At 43.2% G+C, this 7078-nt stretch overlaps 1 non-coding gene across 1 annotated transcript; it reads right to left on the reverse strand.

The window, feature by feature from the left end:
- Nucleotides 1–212: 212 nt before the first annotated feature.
- LOC112446527 (U6 spliceosomal RNA) lies at nucleotides 213–319 on the reverse strand. Its single transcript, XR_003034532.1, has one exon. It is a non-coding gene; the product is annotated as a U6 spliceosomal RNA (small nuclear RNA).
- Between the last annotated feature and the right edge of the window lie 6759 nt (nucleotides 320–7078).

A 7078-nucleotide genomic window follows, 5' to 3' on the forward strand; every position in this document is an offset into this window, starting at 1 on the left:
TAAAAATATGGCGACAATAAAAATATGCCATGTAAAGTGTGGGGGGAAACTATTCATATTCAATATACTATATATAACTACATGCTCTAATTACAACATAAAAATAGATATGCATGTTGATAGAAACTAGAAGGGAACAAGAAAAATGAAAAGGAAAGATTATGTATAATTTTTTTTCACTTTAAACTTCCTTTAATGTTTTAGGAAAGTTTTTTTTTTTGGAACGCTTCACGAATCTGCATGTCATCCTTGCGCAGGGGCCATGCTAATCTTCTCTGTATCATTCCAATTTTAGTATATGTGCTGCCGAAGCGAGCACTTTAGGAAAGTTTTAATAGATGACACTTTAAAAATATTTCTATCTTCTGAACTAAAGCTTGTGTTCAACAAAGAAACAACTCAGTAGAAGGATAAGAAGGGGGATGTCTCATTTGCTAAACCCACTAGGCAGGCAGGAAAATACTGTTTGAGAAGAGAGAGAGAAAGTATAACCCCGTCCCTGGACCTGGAGCTTATCCCTTTTTACTCTGAAGACCGGAGAAGCCAGACTTTGGAAATAAAAGCACATTCAAGGCTCTGATCCATGGCTCTGCCTCTTGGTGTCAGGTTCCATTTTGGGGTAGATTCAGCTACAGCTGATGGCTTGGGAGCAGATGGTGAGGCAGAGGCTCCAACAGTGGGGACAGCCAGGACCAGGGCTAGAGAAAAACAGGGGTTGGTCTCAGCCACACAGAGTCTGAGATGGAGACAGGACAGGCAGCTCTATCCAGCGAGTGAGAGAATCCAACACAGGCAGAAGGTCAAGGGCTATGGTGAGGACATGACCCATTGGAAAGCAGTGAGAGCTCAGAGTCCCTCAACACTCAAGGACAAGGTGTGACGGGCCACTGGGACCCCAAAGGGGTGGCAGTGGGAGGTGATCAGGGCAGGAGCACAAATAATTGTGTTAAAAATGTATACAGAACTCCTAGCCCAATGGAAATGTAGACAAAAACCACAAACAGGCATTTCACCAACAAGAAAACACCTAGAGCCAACAAGCACACAAAGAGATGCCTGGCCTCCTTGGTTTTCTGTTGTTGCCGATTGTATGTTTTTAAAACTTATTTTGTACCGGGATATAGCTGATTAACAACGCTGTGACAGTTTCAGGAGAACAGAGAAGGGACTCAGCCATATATACACACTCGTCCATTCTCCCCCAAATTCCCCTCCCATCCAGGCTGTCACATGACATTGAGCAGAGTTCCATGCGCTATATAGTAGGTCCTTGTTGGTAATCCACTTTAAATACAGCAGTGTGTACACACCCATCCCAAACTCCCTAACTATCCCTCCTCCTCTTCCTTCCCCTGCTCCAGCAACCATAAGTTTGTTCTCTAAGTCTGTGAGTCTTTGTTTTGTAAGTAAGTTCATTTGTATCATTTCTTTTTAGATTCCACATATAAGGGATGTGATACAATATTTCTCCTTCTCTGTCTGACTTACTTCATTCAGTTTGACAATCTCCGGGTCCATCCATGTTGCTGCAAATGGCATTATTTCATCCTTTTTAATGGCTGAGTAATATCCATTGTGTATATGTACCACATCTTTTTTATCCATTTGTCTGTTTATGGACATCAAGGCGTTGCTTCCAAGTCTTGTCAATTGCAAACAGTGCTGCAATGAACATTGGGGTGCATGTATCCTTTCAGATCATGTTTTTCTCTGGGTATATGCCCAGCAATGAGATTGCAGGGTCATATGGTAGCTCTATTTTTAGTTTTTTATGGAACCTCAATACTATTCTCCATAGTGCTTGCCTCCTTGTTAATCAGGGAAATATAAATCAAGGCAGCAAGAAAGAAGCATTTTTCACTCACTCTATGACAAATGAAGAATCTGACAATGCCAAGAGCTAGAGAGGTTGTGGACCAGCAGCCTCTTCAACACCGCCAAGGAGAGTGAAACCAGTGTTAACAACCACCTGGATTTTCCTTGTAAAGGAAACTGCCCCTTGGTGTATTACCCAAGACAAAGCCCCAAACACCTACCCCAGGAAACAAGTTTCAGAGAGTCCTCCAGTCTATTTGTGACAGCAGCCGTGACCCTGATGCCCACCAGCAGAAGGTGAAATAGGGTAGGGGCATTTTCTAGCAGTGAACGTGAATCAACACCAGCTTAAAAAACAAAAGTATCTGGATCTTTATAATATGATGTGTTGTGGAGAAGATGAAGTCCAGGAAGCTACTTAGGTGATGGCTAATTTTATGTGTCAATTTAGCCAGGGCGCTGTACCCAGATACCTGGTCAAATTTGTTGTTGTTTTTTAGTCCCTAAGCTGTGTCTGACTCTATCACCTCATGGACTGTAGCCCGCCAGGCTCCTCTGTCCATGGGATTTCCCAGGCAAGGATACTGGAGTGGGTTGCCATTTCCTTCTCCAGGGAATCTTTCCAACCCAGGGATTGAACCCATGTCTCCTGCATTGGCAGGCAGATTCTTTAGCACTGAGCCAAATACCAGTCTTGATTCTGTGATGATATTGTGTAGGCGAGATTAATGTTTACATAGTCAACTTTGAATAAAGCAGATTACTATCCATAATGTGGGTGGGCCTCATCCAATCAGTTGAAGGCCTTAAGGAAAAAAACAAACCTGGTTCCCTTGAATAAAGGCTTTCCCTAGTGGCTCAGACAGTAAAGAATTTACCTGCCAATGCAGGAGACACAGGTTCGATCCCTGGTTTGGGAAGATTCCACATGCCTTGGAGCAATTAAGCCTGTAGGGTTGAACTACCAAGCCCACACATTCTAGGCCCCATGAGCCACAGCTCTTGAACCTGTGTGCCACAACTGCTGAAGCCCACACCCCTAGAGTCTGTGCTCAGCGACAATAGAAGCCACTTCGATGAGCAGCCCCTGCTTGCCACAACTAGAGAGCACTCTCTCACAGCATCAAGGACTCAGCACAACCAAACAATAAAAAAGCAAAAAAAAAATTTTTTTAATATATGGTAGAGCAAAGATTTTGATCAATCTAATTCTATGCATAAAATAAAAGTGTCATACATCAGTATGTATATTATGATTATATGTATATACACATATATGTGTAAATTCGCATTTAAAATTTTGCATAGGAAAAGCTCAAAAGGACAGACACTGCTGTCTCTGGGCAGGGGGTGGCTCTTCATCAGGGAAGAGCTGATGATGCAGTCTAAGTCATTTATATTCTCTTACTTTTGCTTTTCTGTATTTTCCAGTTTCCACAATAAAAATATATTTTTTAAAAGAGCTTACTTCCTAATAACAGGAGGGGAAACTCAGTAACATTACCAGGATGCACAGCTGTAACTTAACTGTGATTGCCTATTGTGTGCTATTTTCATGCAGTACCGAGTGGTCAAAGACATGGGGAGTTGAAGATCTCATTCTTCTTTTCAACTTAATTCTGTTACATATTTACCAAGCGTTCACTGTAAAGTAGACACAAAGATAAGACATGGTCCCTACCTTTAAGGAGCTTGCAGACCAGTAGGAAAATAAATCTTGGGAAATAACTGACCACAGAACAGAGCATGTAGAAGCTGTGAGAATACCCCGACTGCTGTGTGTTTCAGCCAAGCAAGGTGGCCCCAATGCCCAGAGGTGCTTTGAAAACCTTTATGGAAATTCTAAATGGGCAAGTGACCAGTCCAGGGGATTGCATGCTGAAGCAGGCAGTGAAAATGAAAAGGTTACAAGAGGGCAAGGAGGGTAGCAAAATTTTGGGGGGATTTTTTTTTTTTTTTGGCTACTCTGCATGGCTTACAGGATCTTAGTTCCCTGACCAGGCACTTTTCACAGTGGTGAAAGTGCCAAGTCCTAACCACTGGACTGCCAGGGAATTCTTCTATTTGGGATAATTTATACAACATTTCAACAACTTGAGGATTTACTTTTAACTTTTTATTGGACATAATTTCAGACTTAAAGAAGTTTCAGGACTTCCCTAGTGGTCAGTGGCTGAGACTGCATTCCCAATGCAGGGGCTCCAGGTTAGATCCCTGGTCAGGGAACTAGATTCCACAAGCCACAACTAAGAGTTCACATACTGCAGCTAAAAGTCACGCGTGCTGCAACAAAGATCAAAGACTGTGCATGCTGCAATTAAGACCCAATTAGTGCAGCCAAATAAAGAAAGAAAAAAAATTTTTTAAGAAAAGGCCAGTTAGAAACACACAAATCCATTTAAAAAAAAGTTGTGGGGCTTCCCTGGTGGCTCAGTGGTAAAGAATCCACCAGCGAACTCAGGAGACAAGGTTCGATCCCTGGTCGAGGATAAATTCCACACGCCACATGCCACAGAGCAATTAAGCTGGTGCACCACACTACTAAGCTGTGCTCTAGAGCCTGGGAGCTGCACTACTGAGCCCACTACTGAGAAGCCTGCACACCGCAACTAGAGAGTAGTCCTCACTCACTGCAACTAGAAAAAAGCCTGAGCATCAGTGAAGACCCAGCACAGTCCCCTCAAAAAAGAAGTTGCAAAGTTAGCACAAGGAACTCTATACACTTCACTCATCCTCCAACTGCTAATGTTTTCCCATATCTACTTCATTGCACTCTGTACATGTGTGTCTTTTTCTGAATCCTTTGAGTGTAAATTACAACCATGATGCCTGTTTTACTTCTAAATATTTCAGGGTGTATTTCCTAAAAACAAGGATATCCTCTTACAAAGCCACAAGGAAAATGATCAAAATCAGGAAATTAACATTAACACAGTATTATTTTCTGATCTACAAACCTTATTCGGATCTCATCAATAGTGTTCTTTATGGCAAAGAAATGCCCCAATTGAGTTGTCGCATCTCTTCATCCTGCAGTCTTCATCTCTCGTGGCACTGGCATTTCTGAAGTTAGTTTGCAGCCTCTGATTCTGTGGACGTTCGTTCAGTGTAGGTTTGTCAGCTGTTTCCCCCAGACTAGATGCAGGTTCTGCATTTCTGAGAGGAATACTACAGAAGTGATATGTGTCCTTCTCGGTGATTGTATCAAGAGACACCTGAGGTTGATTTATCCCATTCAGGGTGACGTTATCTGTGATCACTTGGTTAGGGCAGTGGCTGCCAAGCTTCTCCAATGCAGGGTTACTGTTTTTCCTTTTGTAATTAACAAGTACTTCAGGGAGATTCTTTGAGACTAGGTCAATATTCACTTTACTCAGCAAATTTTCACTTACTGTTTTTAGTATCCATTGATGATTCTTGCCTGAATCAGTTGTCACTGTGATGATTGCTATTATGCTTCATATTCCATCATTTCTTCTATACTTGTCACTTTGCTTTCTACTGTAAAGAGCTCTTCTTTCTCTCAATTACATATTAATATCAGCACATATACATGGAATACATCTTGTTTTATTCACTGGCTTATAATCTGTTACTATTATTCTTTATTTGATGCTTAAATTATCTCAGATTTGGCTAAGAGGGGTGTCCTTTTGACATGTCCCACTTATTTTTTGAGCATTTACTTACTTTCTGACACAAGAGATTCTAGGCTCAATTTGTGCTTTCTCTCCTCCAGCCCTGAAATCAGCCATTTCTCCAGGAAACTCTGGTTCCTTTCAGTACAGAATGGTATTGAGAAACCAAGGTCTGGGCACTAGGAGTGCTCATTGCTCCTGGGGTGTCATTGCTTCTCAGAAGTATGTATATAAATAAATACATCCATACATATGTCCGTGTGTGTACTGCTACATCTCTGTATGTGTCTATTTCCATATTTATCTGTGTGTGTATGTTCATATGTTTATTTGTATGTGTATGTGCATGCACATGCGCATGTCCTTGTAATGAAACCACTAGCTCGTATTGATACCTCTGATTCTAAGCCAGTGCCCTACAGGGCATGTTCTTATCTTTCCGGGCTACATTCCTAACTTTTACCGGGTAAAGATTTCTTTAAAGGCTATGGATGGAGTTCAGGTCATTCATCATTACTGCTGGCCCTGGAAACCTCCTTTTCCCTTCCATATGGCCTTGCTTGTGCTCAGCATGGACTTGGGCATCGCCAGTCATTGTCTAACTGAATGAAGGGCAGGCGGAGGAACCCAGCAGGGGCCCGGTTCAGAGCAAGACAGCCTTCTGGAAGATACAGAGGAGGCTGAAGCAGAACCCCTAAGAGCAGGGGGGTAGAACACTGGGATTTTCTGGATGAAATGAGAAGCAGAACAGATGGCTGTTGGCTGGCTCCATGGAAAGACCACAAGTGACCTAAGGGTGCTTGGAAAGGGCAAACCTGTTCCCCATGGCAGCTGGGAGAAGAGTCCTGACTAGAGGCTTTGTGGGCACAGCTGGCTCTAGCTGAGCCACTAGGACAGCTGGGAGGAGGCCCTTCATATCCCCCTGTCACTGAGGAGGCCAGCTCCCTGCTACTTAGGGTGTGAGTGGGTTCAAACACGAGTGACCTGAGTTACAGCCTCCTCAGACCTGCTTATCCATCACCAGCTGATACATTTTCCGACTCTTGTATTTTAGGGATGCTGTTCCTTTTTACAATAGTTGTATTTGGGATATCAACTCTCTTGTCCAACAAATGTACCTCCTAAAGAAAGATGAAAGTCCCTCTGGGTTTTATGTTCATGGTCTCTCAACTCAACACCGGGTCTCTGCAGAACATGGAGCCTGGAGGAGAGGTCTGGAGGAAGCTCAGTCACATCCATGAATTACACTCACAGGGCAAGGCCGTTTGGGGCCCTCGTGTGCCAGCTGCACCACTGAATGGTCTGCACACATCTCACCGCTGGGAAGCAGGAGTGAAACAGTGGAGGCCTGCCACATTCCAAAGAACACATAGCTCTTCCAGGGACTCAGGGAGCTACGTGGGAGGTGGTGGATGTGAGATAAATAAGCTTGACGGGTGTGCGAAAAGCAGTCTCTCAGCCTCTGGGAGTGCCACAAAGGTTTTATTTTTTTAAGGTCAAGAGAAGCTATAAATCAGGGAGGGGGAAGGCTATTGAGTTAAGTCCCAAGGCTGAGAAACGGTACCCCTTGGAACCCAACACCAATGCAAGGAATTGATTTTCTACCTCTTGGAAGACAAAAATCC

The sequence above is a fragment of the Bos taurus genome, chromosome 4 (assembly GCF_002263795.3).
Source record: "Bos taurus isolate L1 Dominette 01449 registration number 42190680 breed Hereford chromosome 4, ARS-UCD2.0, whole genome shotgun sequence".
Taxonomy (NCBI): domain Eukaryota; kingdom Metazoa; phylum Chordata; class Mammalia; order Artiodactyla; family Bovidae; genus Bos; species Bos taurus.